The sequence below is a fragment of the Bos mutus genome, chromosome 8 (assembly GCF_027580195.1).
Source record: "Bos mutus isolate GX-2022 chromosome 8, NWIPB_WYAK_1.1, whole genome shotgun sequence".
NCBI classification, from domain to species: Eukaryota; Metazoa; Chordata; class Mammalia; order Artiodactyla; family Bovidae; genus Bos; species Bos mutus.
This window is the reverse complement of record NC_091624.1, coordinates 75780763-75797344: the sequence shown is the minus strand read 5'-3', so window position 1 is coordinate 75797344 and position 16582 is coordinate 75780763. Positions and strand designations below refer to the sequence as shown.

General features: G+C 39.2%; 1 protein-coding gene and 1 long non-coding RNA gene across 13 annotated transcripts in view; one reads left to right on the top strand and one right to left on the bottom strand.

Moving 5' to 3' along the window:
- LOC138988912 (uncharacterized) overlaps nt 1–16582 on the bottom strand; it is a 289550-nt gene that overhangs the window by 18445 nt on the left and 254523 nt on the right. The window lies entirely within an intron of this gene.
- Nucleotides 1–16582, top strand: part of PTPRD (protein tyrosine phosphatase receptor type D) — a 572219-nt gene that overhangs the window by 454120 nt on the left and 101517 nt on the right. The gene's annotated exons all lie outside the window — the stretch shown is intronic.

Sequence of the window (16582 nt, the reverse complement as noted above, 5' to 3'; positions counted from 1 at the left end):
AGAAACCTGTATGCAGGTCTAGAAGCAACAGTTAGATCTGGATATGGAACAAAGGACTGATTTGAAGTTGGGAAAGGAGTACATCAAGGCAGTATAATGTCACCATATTTATTTAACTTATATGTAGTGTACATCATGCAAAATGCCAGGCTGGATGAAGCACAAGCTGGAATCAAGATTGATGGGAGAAAGATCAATAACCTCAGATAAGCAGATGATATAACACCCTAATGGCAGAAAGTGAAGAGGAACTAAAGAGCCCCTTGATGAAAATGAAAGAGGAGAGTGAAAAAGCTGGCTTAAAACTTAACATTTAAAAAAACAAAGATCATGGCATCTGGTCCCATCACTTCATGGCAAATAGATGGGGAAACAATGGAAATAGTGACAGACTTTATTTTCTTAGGCTCCAAAATCACTGCAGATGCTGACTGCAGCCATGAAATTAAAAGGTTCTTGCTCCTTGGAAAAAGCTATAACAAACCTAGACAGTATGTTAAAAAGCAGAAACATCACTTTGCCAACAAAGGTCTGTACAGTCCAAGCTGTGTTTTTTTTTTCCCAGTAGTCATGTATGAATGTAAGAGTTGGACCTTAAAGAAGGCTGAGCACTCAAGAATTGATGCTTTTGAATTGTGGTGCTGGTTAAGACTTGAGAGTCCCTTCAACAGCAAGGAGATCAAACCAGTCAATCCTAAAAAGGCAATCAACCCTGAATATTCATTGGAAAGACTAATGTTGAAGCTGAAGCTACAGTACTTTGGGTACCTGATGCAAAGAACTGAAAAAAGTTCTTGGAAAAGAAAAGACCCTGATGCTGGAAAAGATTGAGGACAGGAGGAGAAAGGGGTGACAGAGGATGAGATGATTGGATGGCATCACTGATTCAATGGACATGAGTTTGAGCAAACTCCGGGAGATAGCGAAGGACAGGGAAGCCTGGTGTGCTGCAGTCCATGGGGTCACAAAGAGTCAGACACAACTGAGTGACTGAACAACAACATCAACAACTGATAGTATAAATAGGAAGAAGAGCAGTGAGGAGCATTTTGTCAGGGGGCAGTGTACTTCAGGTACATTATAGAATCTATACCTTTGTTTTCTACATTGAGGAAATAATCTCCCTTTTATTTTTTTTAATAAAAGTTTTTGACTTTATTTTTTATTTATTTTTTATATAAACTTATTTATTTTAATTGGAGGTTAATTACTTTCCAATATTGTATTGGTTTCACCATTCAACATGGATCCACCACGGGTATACACATGGAGGGGGGTTCAGGATAATCTCCCTTTTAAAAGTAGTTAACTCAGCTGATTTCAAAGTTCCAAGCAGGTGACTTACAAATTACTTTTTGGGCCACAGTCCATCTGCCCATGGCAGTTACGTAGACATAAATACTTATCCAATATCTATTATATTTTCAAATGTGTCATCACTAGGCCTTTTAGTGGTATTTTAAATATACACGCATGTGCGTGCATACACAGGCACACACATACATACATGTGTGTATATATGACTTAGGGCAAACTCCAGGAGATAGTAAAGGACAGGGAAGCCTGGCGTGCTGCAGTCTACAAGGTTGCAAAGAGTCGGACACAACTGAGTGACTGAACAATAACTATATATCTGTATCTATATATACACACACACACTGAAACTACTACTGTATCCAATATCTTAAATAAACTATAGTGGAAATGAATCTGGAAAAGAATATATATAGCCCTTGCTGTACACTGGAAATACTAAATCAACTATACTTTAATTAAATAAATAAACAAATAAATGTAGAAAGAAAGAAAGCTAAACTATTCTGAATGGGCATTGATAAAGAATCCACCAGCTAATGCAGGAGACACAAGTTCAATCCCTGGATCAGGAAGATCCCCTGGAGTAGGAAATGGCAACACACTCCAGTATTTTTGCTTGAGGAATTCATGGACAGAGGAGCCTGGCAGGCTGTACAGTCCATGAGGTTGTAAAGAGTCAATGAGTGAGCACACACACACGCTCTCTGAAGCTAAGGTTTGTTTTGTTTTGTTTTTGCTGCAATTGGAGAAAGATGAAAACCCGATTCACAGAAGGCCTATCAGAAAGATACCTTTGACCTATTTTGTTGCTACCCAGTCTAGTCCAGGATCTTTGCTGCCATCTGTGCCAGTGTATTATCTTTAATCTCAGCGCCCATGTGCCCTCCAACATTTAGCATCCTAATGTGCTAAGAGTTTCTTCCTGTACTCATGGCAACGTTCTCACATCTCCAGTCTGAGAAGAGGATAATGAGCCTCTTATCTGAAAGAGTCCAGATAACAGTGCCCTGTCTTTCCATTTTAATGACAGCATGTATGTGGCACCTTTGTCTAATAGGCTAAAATCTTCACAATACTGGTGAGACAGGTAAATTAAAAAGATGTATTATTTTCTCATGAATAATGAAACATATCAAGAGATGCCAGGATATATAGAGACATTAAAAAAACATTGCTTAGATCCTATTTTTAAATGGCTAGAGCTGGAATAGACCTCAGGGATCATGTAGTTTAACCTTCTCATCACAGGGGTAGGGAACAAGACTGAGAAAGAATAACTTATTCAGGGTCACACACCAGGTACATGGCTGAAACAGTTCACAAATTCATGACTTCCTGTTCTAAGAAGAACACTATTTTAACTCACCTGCTCTAGACAACAAAGATTTTACTGTTGTTTCTTATGTGTTGGTTGTAGAATCCAGAAATCTAAGTCTTCAACTAGGTCAATATTTATGCTAAAAATTTGGTAAAAATGTCGTAGCCCCCAGTTTGTGTTGCACCATCATCCCTGGGCAAACCCAGTGGTTTTCCTATGTCATTTGCTATATTCTCCATCCATGTTTCTTCGTCTCCAATGGTAAGCTTTGTCTTTCTCCACGGAAGGACAAAACTATCTGTCATCAAAGCAAAGATCCCAAAAGAAAACATTTCTGTTTTCTCTAGAAAAAGGCTGTAGGTGTATCTGACCATGTTTGTGTGCCAGAGTGCATTGGTAGGCAGAAAGCCTTTATTGCTCACGTTTTGTAAACCTCCAAGCATTCATAATGCAAAAACTACTTGTCATATCTGCTTTCAATTAATTTATAATTTATGTGTAAACTCATAACAGTGGACATTCATTAGGGCATTACAGAGATGAAAACAAGAAACCAAACACACATATATGCACATCTCTCTGACTTTCTGTCTAGCCTTTAATGCACTGAATTTTTCTTCAGAGTGGCTTCCCTGACTTTCTCAAGTAAAAAAGTGGTGGCTGACAGATCTATTTTCATCTTTTATGCCGAGTTGACGAGTAAAATTGACCAGGGAAAATTTCTAATTATGTTTGACACATGAGTCACAGGGATAGAAAGTGTTTTGTCTTTTTTTTTTTTTTTTCTTTTAACTTTGAACACATTTTGGTGGTTTGTGTAATGAATGAGAAAATGAATGATTTTATAATGTAAAAACTAGTATCCTTTTCATATTTGGCTGGATAAACCAATTTAACCTCCTTTGGGGGAGATGAATGGCTAAATTTACTGTTCCAAAGTGGAACATCCTGACTGGGGTAAGAGTGTGGGAATCATTACCTCCTTCTTTAGAAACACAGTAGTTTTCCTGTTTCAGATTAGGTCCAAAGCCCTCTGCATGCCACTTGGAGCCTTACAGTGGGCTAGGAGGACACCAGTGGCTAAGATCACAGCTCATGGAGTCAGGCTGTGTGTCTCAAGCTGTGTGACCTTAAGCAAATAACTGAACCTCTCTGTATTTTACTTTTTTCATTTCTAAAATAGAAGTAAACCTACCCCAAAGGTAATTAAAAATAAATTAATACATACAAAATGCTCACAGAGCCCCTGATACAAGTGCTCAGCAGTCTGAGTAGGGCCTCTTTTATCAAACAGATGCCATCAATTTTAAGATGCACATCAATTTCAGAGATATTAAAACGTGAAAAAAATAAATGTCTTTGAATCAATGAAACTCTGGCCTCTTCCCATCCCTGTCATTGATCATACCTGTAGGGCTTTTCTGAACTCAATAAAAAAGAAAAAAAAATCATGATTATCATCATCAAGGGAAAAAAAAAAGAAAACTTGCTAACTTAAACCAATGCACTTAGCACTAGGCTGTTGCTTCTTTTATTCTACTCATCTCCTGCGTTCGAATATTAACTTCTCCTGGTCAGGTGTTAGGCCTCCTCTGTATGCTGTTGGCCACCCAGCAAACCACTCACCACTGGCCCCACAGCAGATGATTAACCAAAGTGTGTGTCTGGATCAATTTCTAACTGAATTTACAGTTCATGGAAGCTCTTTGTTGTGGTCAAAATTGCTAGTAGGAACAACAGGAGCAAACAGAACAAAGAATGTCTTTCTGTAAAAAGAGCTGCTTTTCTCATCCCCACCTGATTTATCAGCAGTTGAAGCCTTATTTTCAGACCCTTTTCTCTCAGAAAATACACTGTTATTATCTTCAGACAGTACAGAAGTGAATGCATTTTAATGCAGACCCCTCAGCCTTAACTCAAATGTACCTACTGATTAAACTCCCAGTGCAGTGTTTAGAGTAAAGCCAAGCCTGCCAGCTGGCAGTCTGAGAAGACGCTTTCTTTGTTCATAGCTGAGGACTGGCCTCCTCAAGTAAGATATGAAGGTACAGAGAGTCCCTTCCTGGCTGGCTGCCATTCTGCATCTTGTAAACAAATCTAGCAGAACAAAAGACACAGCAGCTCACCTCAGAAGTTAAGGCTGCATCCACAGCCAGGGGTGCAGATATGTGTTTATAGTCTTTTATTCTTTCTGCACTCTTGTAGCTGTTCGAATTCAAACTGCAAGCAAATTCTCAAGTTCCAAAACTTACTTGAATTTGGACTTCTTTAATGTTCACAGACCCACTTTTTTTTTTTTTAAAACCTTAGACAGATTCCTTAGCAAGGTTAAATTCCATATCTTTTCTACTTGAACTTTTCATTTTTTCTCCTGGGAGTCATAGCAGCATTTGGGGGGAATCTCGTGTAACTCCAGTTTTCTGTCTCTCAATCCTGGTCCTCACACCAGTCTGTCATAACTGATTGGCCCTTACCCATCACTGGACACTGTGCAGACTCTCCGCTGCTCCTATGTGGAGCCCCAGGCTCTCAGGAAACAGTTAATCCTGAAGTGTCTCTACTTCCAAAGCAAGCTCTCAACTTCAAAGAGATCAATAGGACAGAGAGGCCACTTTGGAGTTTTATTTTGATTTTAAAATGAAGTTGGGCTTTTAGGGCCTGAGTGACAAGTGTGTACTTTGAGGGTTACAATAGCAGATGTGGGAGAGAGCTTTGAAGTCAGGGAAAACAAGGTTCCTATTTTCACTCTGCCAATTAGCACTGTGCTGCTTGACTTGAACCAGTTACTGCACCTCTCCTGGCCTTGCTTCTCTCTTAGTTAGAATGAGAATACTAGTCTTTACTCATAAAGTTGGTATGAACGTGAATATATGTTAGGCACTAGCACTGAATGTGTTTCAGAGCTCATCTTGTCTGCTGTAACATTCCCTTCTTCCTCCAAAAAGAAGCTCTATGAAAGCAATTAGAAGGTGAGTGCTGATGAAGACAGAGCATGGTTAAGTTCTTTTGGGACAAATGGAGAGAGTAGCTTTGAAACATACACATTACCATATGTAAAATAGATAGCCAGTGGGAGTTTTCAGCATGACCCAGAGAGCTCAACCCTGTGCTCTGTGACAAGCGAGAGGGGTAGGATGAAGTGGGAGGTGAGAGGGAGGCTGAAGAGAGAGGGAACACATGTATACCTGTGGCTGATTCATGTTGATGTATGATAGAGACCAACACAATATTGTAAAGCAATTATGCTACAATTAAAAATAAACAAAAACACACACACTGCTATATATATATATAAATTATATAAAATAGATAATCGAAGTAGATAATCAGAGGATCTACTGTACAGCACAGGAAGCTTTACTCAATATTCTGTAATAACCTAAATGAAAAATAATAGATATGCTGCTGCTGCTGCTAAGTCGCTTCAGTCATGTCCGACTCTGTGCAACCCCATAGATGGCAGCCCACCAGGCTCCCCTGTCCCTGGGATTCTCCAGGCAAGAACACTGGAGTTGGTTGCCATTTCCTTCGCCAATGCATGAAAGTGAAAAGTGAAAGTGAAGTCGCTCAGTCGGATCCGACTCTTAGTGACCCCATGGACTCCAGCCTACCAGGCTCCTCCGTCCATAGGATTTTCCAGGCAAGAGTACTGGAGTGGGGTGCCATTGCCTTCTCCGAATAATAGATATATGTATATGTAAATCAAGTATACTCTAATATAAAAAGTGTAAAAAAGGAACAGTTTGGATGCCTTCATCTGTTTGACAAAGATTACTTGCAGAATGATCAATGTTCAAGTAACATGAATGAGTCCCTTAAGAACCACTCAGTATCAGATGGATCAGGAGCTCCCTTCCCTCTGCCCTTCCCCCTCATCGTGCTCATGCCCTACCCCATCCCACAGACTTAGAACCAAATCTCTAACTTAGAAGTGCAGGCATGGCTGAAGTGATTGAGGCACTGTAATTGGTACAGTTAACGAACACTGAAATGCTGCCTCCCTTTGTGTTAGGAGCAGTTAGGGTGTCAGGTTAGTGACAGTGCAAGAACTTGGTCCTGTTTCCCCCCCAAGGTGATTAATTGGCCTCCCTGTCATCAGTTTAGACAGGAAGAGAAATAAAAAGTTTCAGCCTGAGCATTGGAGTTGGTGGGTGTTGCTGTGCAACTAACTGAGCATTGATTTCCTTTTTTCTTCCTTTTCTGTTCCTTCCATATTGATCCTTCCTGTCACAGCTCAAGGAGTCTCCCATTATCTTAGAAAACAAAAAAACAAAACACTATCCTAAAGTTTTAGAAGTTTGAATCTAGTGTCATAGAATTCTGCTGGGAATTATATTTGAGGATTTCCAAAAATCTTCAAATCTAGTCTGTGGTTTCACTGAAGAGGTGACATTTTCCCAGAGGTTAAGAGATGTAGCTCAAGTTACTCAGCCAGTTTCTCATCTGACATTAGAAACAGCTGATGTTTTCTGGATAGACTCCCTAGGTACAAATAGACTAATATTCAAAAGACAAAACACTGTACATTACTGCAAATAAAAAGTTTTGCTATCTATATGAGAACCCTAATTATAAACAGTGCTGTATATTCAGAAAGTTGTCAAGGTTTGTGATAAAAGAAGTGGCTTTTATTTACTAGAAGAAATAAGGTGCTCTTAGGCCAAAAGGAAATTTCTGTGATATATTTTGTGTATTTTTCTTTATTATTTTGAGATAGAATTCATATATTATAATATAAAGTACAGCTTTCTAAAGTGAACAATTCACTGGATATACTTTATATTTGAATATTAGATGGATACATTATCAAGAGTCAAGGAGACCTAAACCTTTTTTCCCTACATTTTTATGAAGATTTATGCTTCTTTTGTTTGTATCACATTTAAACACCTGACAGAGGGAGCTCATGTCTCTGAGGAGTTGTTTGAAAATACTCCTGTTGAGTAAAAGGCCAGTATGAAGATGGGGCAGTGCCTGTCACTGAGGCTGTGGCAGCTGATTCACTCTTCACTGTGCTTGAATCCACTGCAAGGGATCACAGTCTTTATTGTTTTACCGGTGTGTCTTCCACTGGAATCAAAGCTTTTTCGGGGCAGGGAAAGTTATTGTGTTTATTGGGCTATCCTTGTGACTAGCAGATAATGCTGGACTATTAACCTATGACTAGCATGATAAATGTTCCTGGGATGAATATAGGCGTAAGTGTAAAAAATGAAGCAGGAACATCGTCTGCTGTTCACATCTTACTCTTCCCAAACATAGCCGCACAACATTAAGATGGACATCATTCATCAAGTCGTGAATAGAGATGCTTCATTCAGTTAAATGTTCTGTACTACAGCATAGATCCTATGGGAAAAGAAGGACAGCAACTTCATGGCCAACAGTCTTCTATCTAGGTGGAAAATCTGCCTTTGGCTTTCCGTTGTGGACCCCTCATGGGTAATATATTAGTGGGACAGTACAGGAGATTAGGGGCTTCCCTGGTGACTCAGTGATAAAGAATTTGCCTGCAATGCAGGAAACATGAGTTCGACCCCTGGGTGGGGAAGATCCCCAAGGGGAAGGAAATAGCAACCCACTCCAGTTTTCTTGTCTGGGAAATCCCATGGACAGAGGAGTGTAGCAGGCTGAAGTCCATGGGGTCACAAGAGTCAGACAGACTTAGCAACTGAACAACACAATAGGAGATCAAGTATCTGATGGGGCTTCTGTGCAGAGATAGGGAAGCCATTCATTCATTCATTCATTCATTCCTGTGCCTGACATAAGCCGCAGCAGAATGCTCATTGCAGAACTCACTTCTCCTTTATCTGTAAAGAAAAATGATCTGTGGTATTCATATCCCAAGGCCAGCTCTGGGCGGGGAAATCATCTTTCCTCAAAACTAAAAATCTGCCAGCAAGTTTCACAAAGACTAGTAGTTTCGGTATTTATCTCGCTCTAGTTTTATCATAAACACATTTGCATGAAAAGAACGTCTTTGTTTCCTTAAGACTTCATCTGTTCTTGCTACTCATTTGCTCTTGAAAAGGGATATAATCTTTTTGGTTTTGATCTATAATCATTCCCACAACAAACAATTGTGGTGCCACAGACTGCGGATTATAGTTTTCCTTCGAGAATAATCAAATGAACTCTGTGAAACAAAGCCGCGCATTTCTTCCACATATCCCTGTGAACAGTGGAAGTCCAATTCTAAAAATATTGGCTAGCTCTAAAAAATTTCCAAACACGTGAATGCCCATTCCTTTAGAGGTCTGTCTCCCCTTCTATCTGTATATTCAGTTCATCTCATATTGCAGTCATTTACTGAATTCTTACTATGTATCAGGTACTTTGCTAAGCTCGGGGGATACAAAAACTAATGATACACAATCCTTGCCCTTGAATTCTCAGTCTAGAGTTTTCCCTCAGTTTTTTACCTAGATTTTTGACCACAACTTCAACAACTGGATTTTGCCAGGATTCCAGTAACACGCAGCTATGAGTTTTACTCCACTATAACAGGACTTGGTTTTTTTGTCTGTATTTGTTATATCTATCATGTGAGGAGACATGACTTTTTTTTTTTTTTTTTTTGCTTTTCTAACATTCAATAAACTTCAGGGATACAGAAATCCAGTTAGAGTTCCAGCAGCTGTCTAAAATCTATTTTTCAAAGTCTGTATTTGCTAATTTCTTGGACTGAAAAATAAATCCTTTAAACTCATAGGTTTTGGACCCATTTTAGAGGAAGCATATTTCCTTTTCTCATATTCTGTTATTTGAATGTATTTAAATAAGATTATGGAACAGAATTTGTTCTTTACTATATTTCCCCATGACAGAATTTTTAATGTTTCTCTAAGCAATGGGAGCAATTATCAAGCACAGTATTTTGTGTTATCATGTTAACCAAAATTCCTTAATGGGGTGAAATACATACCTCCAGGAAGTAGTACGAGCTACTAAAATGTCACATAAACTTTTTTTTTACTTCCCTTATAATAAAACCTACTTGCCTTATATTGTATCTATATTTTAAAAGAGATCATATCTGCTAGTACCTTTCCTTTATGTTTGGTAGATTACCCATATTGCTATTTATAAGATTGTTTAGTCTCTTTGTATTTTGTTTACTATCTTCTTAAACTATCAAAGCATACCCTCAAGTTGGAGTAAATAAGATTTGTGGTATGTGATAAAAAGAATGTGCAATATTTTCTTAACAATGGATATTTTAAATAAGCACATACATAATTATCTTTCAAGAATAAAGCTGTGTGGATAGCTTGATTAATATCTTTACTTTGGAAAAAATGGTCTTTTCACAGTAACATCAGTTGTAAATAGACACACATAGATGCCCTAGAAAGGGTGTATCTATTTAGCTTTTTCCAGTATTAGACAGGGAAAAGGATCTTGTTATTCCTCTAATATACTGTGGACCTTGTTTAAACTGTGCAATTTTATGGACCATAGCTTATCCAATAGGTTATTTTCAGTAGTCTTGCTAGTCAATATAGATTGTTGTAAGGTCAATCAATTTACAGTTTTCAGCTTTGATGAGAAGATTATCTGAAGAAGGAGGGCATCAGCCTGTTACTTCCAGATTCAAAATTTTTGTATATATTTACTCAACATCATAAATCAAGGTGAAAGTATAATTACAAAAGAAATGACCTTCCTAATTTCAAAAGACTTTCACAGCAACTGAGACAAAAATTGTTAAAATTATACCAATATATTTTACTTTTAGCTGTCCTGGACAATCTGTTTTATAGACTACAAAGAAAAATAGTAAAGTGTATTTCATTCAGTAACTTATCCTGGAACTGGAAAACTAAGGAATTATTAAATGAAAGGATAATTTGTAATAATGAATTTAAAAAACTTTAAAAAGAGGCAATGCTACAAGCCTAAGCATAACTGATTGTCAAATGAATAGGCAATGGTGGAACATATACTGATGGTTCATCTGAAAGCACATAAGAGACATCTCCAAGGAGCAAGGAATTAGAATTGCAGGATTTGAGCTGAACCTTGCAAGAAAGGTAGGATTTAAAAAAACAGAAGTGATAAAAAGTTCTCTCCAGACAAGAAGTATTCTCCTATTTTTAGAGAGTCAGAATTGCAAGTCTCTGACAGAGAAAAATGGAGCCAAGGGCTGGAATTTGGGGCCAGAGGTGGCATACACAATGAGGAACACAGCATGGCAATCCTTCACTCTAAAGAACTTTAAGTCAGTACAAGAGATATGTCAGTGTAAAATAATATGGGACAAATGTAGAAATGGTGCTCTAGGCACTCAAAAACTAAGAATTCAATAAGGCATTTCAAAACGAACACCGGTTAGTCTCTAGAGTTTCAGTATTCACACACCTATGTGTCTGGATGACAATTACTGTTTCTGCTTTTTTCCTCATACACATAATTGTGAGCTTTCTGTCCTGTTTTTTTTTAATGTCCACTGCATCCTGTAGCATAAATATCTCTCTTTCACTGACAGCCTACATTTGAGCATGCAGTTGTCCATCTCACAATAGTTAGAATACTCAAGACAAGGGTGGTGATACAGTAAGACACTGATGTAATGTTTCTGTGTCCAGATGCAGTAAACTGTGTTTATGTGGTGAAGCATCCAGTTCTTTGTAATGATAGATTTATTGAAGATGAGTTTACAGAAGAATTGTACCAGAAATGTTGTTAAAGTGCCATCTATTGGACTGGTCATTAAGACAGTTATTGCAGACTTGCTATTCATGAGTTATTGGTCTCCTAACATTCTCGGTCATCTCTGCTAATACCATTATGTTCTTTGCTCCACTGTGGTTATTCAGTTCCAAGGAATGAACTCCCTTCATTCTCTCTTTTCTTGAGAATATATGTGGTTGTGTGCATTGCGGGTGGGAGTGAGGGGCTGTATGTAAGACAGAGGCACAGACAGAAGGAAAAGGGGCATGGTTGGGAGAGTGGAAACCAGAATCCTGTGTCTCTATGTTCTTAACTGTATAGGGTGAATATTTAAGATTTCTTTTAAATATGATAAGAATTGTGTTAAAATTAAATTATAGAGAAAGCTATAGCGTTTTACATTCAGGAGAGTTTGGAAGTGAAAAGTACAGTAGGATGAATGAATCATTAAACCAACTGACAGGTATGTTTGGTGTTTAATCTATTTTCTTTACTGTCCAGAGTTTCAAAATAAGGAACTCAACTTTATGATAGTAAATTCAAAGTCATAACTTATATATATGCACTAGAGTATAGTAGTTAAGAGCTCAGACTTCAGTCAGGAAACTTCGATTCAAGTCTCAGCTCCAGTTCTTTATGGACTGTCGGCGGGGTGGGAGGGGGGTGTGGGGAGAGGGGGAGTATCCTAACCGCTTTAGGACTCCATTTCTTTATTCTTAATACACACATAACAGTATCTGACAAATAGCTGAGAAAAGAAGAGAACAAAAGGCAAAGGAGAAAGGGAAATATATACCCATCTGAATGCAGAGTTCCAAAGAATAGCAAGCAGAGATAAGAAAGCTTTCCTAAGTGAACAATGCAAAGAAATAGAAGAAAACAATAAAATAGAAAAGACTAGAGATGTCTTCAAGAAAATTAAAGGTATCAAGGGAACACTTTACACACAATACGAGCACAATAAAGGACAAAAATGGCAAGGATGTAACAGAACCAGAAGAGATTAAGAAGAGGTGGCAAGAATACACAGAAGAACTGTACAAAAATGATCTTAATGATCTGGATAACCATGATGGGGTGATCACTCACCTGGAGCCAGACATCCTGGAGTGTGAATTCAAGTGGGCTTAGGAAGCATTACTACCAACAAAGCTAGGGGAGGTGATGAAATTCCATCTGAGCTATTTCAAATCCTAAAAGATGATGCTGTGAAAGTGCTGCACTCAATATGCCAGCAAATTTGGAAAACTCAGCAGTGGCCACAGGACTGCAAAAGGTCAGTTTTCATTCCAATCCCGAAGAAAGGCAATGTCAAAGAATGTTCATATTACCACACAATTGCACTCATTTTACATGCTAGCTAGGTAATGCTCAAAATCTTTCAAGTTACACTTCAACAGTATGTGAACTGAGAAATTCTAGATGTACAAGCTAGATTTAGGGAATCCAGAAGAACCAGAGATCAAATTGCCAACATCCTATGGATCATAGAAAAAGCAAGGGAATTCCAGAAAAACACCTATTTCTGCTTCATTGACTATGTGAAAGCCTTTGACTGTGTGGATCACAACAAATTGCAGAAAATTCTTAGAGAAACTGGAATACCAGACCACCTTACCTTTCTCCTGAGAAATTTGTATGCAGGTCAGGAAGCAATAGTTAGAACTGGACATGAAACAACATGCTGGTTCTGAATTGAGAAAGGAGTACTTTAAGACTGTATATTGTCACCCTGCTTAGTAAACTTACATGCAGAGTACATCATATGCAATGCTGGCCTGGACGAGTCAGAAGCTGGAATCAAGACTGTTGGGAGAAATATCAACAACCTCAGATATGCAGATGATACCACCCTAATGGCAGAAAGCAAAGAGAAACTAAAGAGCCTCCTAATGAGAGTGAAAGAGGAGAAAGAAAAAGCTGACTTAAAACTTAACAGTTAAAAAATGAAGATCATGGCATCTGGTCCCATCACTTCATGGCAAATAGGGAAACAAAGGAAACAGTGACAAACTTTATTTTCCTGGGCTCCAAAATCACTGTAGATGGTGATTGCAGCCATGAAATTAAAAGACACTTGCTCCATGGAAGAAAAGCTATGACCAACCTAGACAGCATATTAAAAAGCAGAGACGTCACTTCGCGAACAAAGGTCCTTATAGTTTAAGCTGTGTTTTTTCCAGTAGTCATGTATGAATGTGAGGGTTGTAGCATAAAGAAGATTGACCATGGAAGAATTGACGCTTTCAAACTGTGATGCTGGAGAAGACTCCTGGGAGTCCCTTGGACTGCAAGGAGATCAAACCAGTGAATCCTAAAGGAAATCCACCCTAAATATTCATGGGAAGGACTGATCCTGAAGTTCTGAAGTTGAAGCTTCAGTACTTTGGTCACCTGAGCAAAGAGCTGACTCATTGGAAAAGACTCTGACGATGGGAAGGATTGATAGCAGGAGGAGAAGGGGACGACAGAGGATGAGATGGTTAGATGGCATCATTGACTCGATGGACATTAGTTTGAGTAAACTCAGGGAGATAGTGAAGGACAGGAAAGTCTGGCCTGCTACAGTCCATGGGATTGCAAAGAGTCGGACAGGACTTAGTTTCTGAACCAACAGATCTACCTAAATATGTTTGAAAATTACATGAGATTCAATGCATAATGATGATGCTCTCATCATAATCAAAATCAGAACCACTTTAACCTGATTACTTCTCAGTACCACACTCTGATGAGGTTAGAGGGAGATGATTAAGTCCTGTCTTGGCCCTTTCAGTGTTTTTTCTTGGTTATAAGTCTACACTGAGGTTTAACTCCATAGAAGGCCATAGAAGCCAGTTGAAAACTTGACATTAGTTCAGTTAAGTTCAGTTGCTCAGTTGTGTCTGACTCTTTGTGACCCCATGAACCACAGCAGGGCAGGCCTCCCTGTCCATCACCAAATCCTGGAGTCCACCCAAACCCGTGTCCATCGAGTCGATGATGCCATCCAACCATCTCATCCTCTGTCATCCCCTTCTCCTCCTGCCCTCGATCTTTCCCAGCATCAATTGACTCATTCCAATGACTCAGCTCAGAGAAGGCAATGGCACCCCACTCCAGTACTCTTGCATGGAAAATCCCATGGATGGAAGAGCCTGGTAGGCTGCAGTCCATGGGGTCACGAAGAGTCGGACACGACTGAGAGACTTCCCTCTCACTTTTCACTTTCATGCATTGGAGAAGGAAATGGCAACCCACTCCAGTATTCTTGCCTGGAGAATCCCAGAGATGGGGGAGCCTGGTGGGCTGCTGTCTATGGGGTCGCACAGAGTTGGACACGACTGAAGTGACTTAGCAGCAATGAGTCAGCTCTTCTCATCAGGTGACCAAAGTATTGGAGTTTCAGCTTCAACATCAGTCCTTCCAATGAATATTCAGGACTGATCTCCTTTAGGATGGACCGGTTGGATCTCCTTGCAGTCCAAGGGACTCTCAACAGTCTTCTCCAACACCACAGTTCAAAAGCATCAATTCTTTGGTGCTCAGCTTTCTTCACAGTCCAACTCTTACATCCATACGTGACCACTGGAAAAACCATAGCCTTGACTAGATGGACCTTTTTTGGCAAAGTAATGTCTCTGCTTTTCAATATGCTTTCTAGGTTGGTCATAACTTTCCTTCCAAGGAGTAAGCGTCTTTTAATTTCATTGCTACAATCCCCATCTGCAGTGATTTTGGAGCCCAAAAAGATAAAGTCTGACACTGTTTCTACTGTTTCCCCATCTATCTGCCATGAAGTGATAGGACCAGATGCCATTATGTTAGTTTTCTGAATGTTGAGCTTTAAGCCAACTTTTTCACTCTCCTCTTTCACCTTCATCAGGAGGTTCTAGGTTCACTTTCAGCCATAAGGGTGGAGTCATCTGCATATCTGAGGTTATTGATATTTCTCCCAGCAATCTTGATTCCAGCTTGTGCTTCCTCCAGCCCAGCGTTTCTCATGATGTACTCTCCATATAAGTTAAATAAGCAGGGTGACAATATACAGGCTCGATGTACTCCTTTTCCTATTTGGAACCATTCTGTTGTTTTATGTCCAGTTCTAACTGTTGCTTCCTGAGCTGCATACAGGTTTCTCAAGAGGCAGGTCAGGTGGTCTGGTATTCCCATCGTCTTCAGAATTCTCCACAGTTTATTGTGATCCACATAGTCAAAGGCTTTGGCACAGTCAGTAAAGCAGAAATAGATGTGTTTCTGGAACTCTCTTCCTTTTTCCATGATCCAGTGGATGTTGGCAATTTGATCTCTGGTTCCTCTACCTTTTCTAAAACCAACTTGAACATCTGGAAGTTCACAGTTCACGTATTGCTGAAGCCTGGCTTGGGGAATTTTGAGCATTACTTTACTAGCATGTGAGATGAGTGCAATTGTGTGGCAGTTTTAGCGTTCTTTGGCATTGCCCAAGAAAAAGAAATGCAAAAAAGCAAAATGGCTATCTGAGGAGGCCTTACAAATAGCTGTGAAAAGACCAGAAGTGAAAAGCAAAGGAGAAAAGGAAAGCTATACCCATTTGAATACAGAGTTCCAAAGAATAACAAAGAGAGATAAGAAAGCCTTCCTCAGCGATCAACGCAAAGAAATACAGGAAAACAATAGAATGAGAAAGACTAGAGATCTCTTCAAGAAAATTAGAGAAACCAAGGGAACATTTCATGCAAAGATGGGCTCAATAAAGGGCAGAAATTGTAGGGACCTAACAGAAACGGAAGATATTAAGAAGCGGTGGCCAGAATACACAGAAGAACTGTACAAAAAAGATCTTCACAACCCAGATAATCATGATGGTGTGACCACTCACCTAGAGCCAGACATCCTAGAATGTGAAGTCAAGTGGGCCTTAGGAAGCATCACTACTAATAAAGCTAGTGGAGGTGATGGATTCCAGCTGAGCTATTTCAAATCCTGAAAGATAATGCTGTGAAAGTGCTGCACTCAATTTGCCAGCAATTATGGAAAACTCAGCAGTGGCCACAGGACTGGAAAAGGTCAGTTTTCATCCCAATCCCAAACAAAACTTGACATAGATTTCACAAAACACCCTCCAGAATGTTGAGTCCTATAATCTGTCGGTTTTGCCTCTGAGCATAGTAAGAGGAAGTCAGACATGCAGTTGTAAAGAATGGTCTTCAGTACCCTTTTCTTCCCATTTTGGACATAGTACCATGTTTACAAGATGAAAATTTTAAAAACAAGATAAACATAAAGTACTAAAATAATTACAGTTAAATG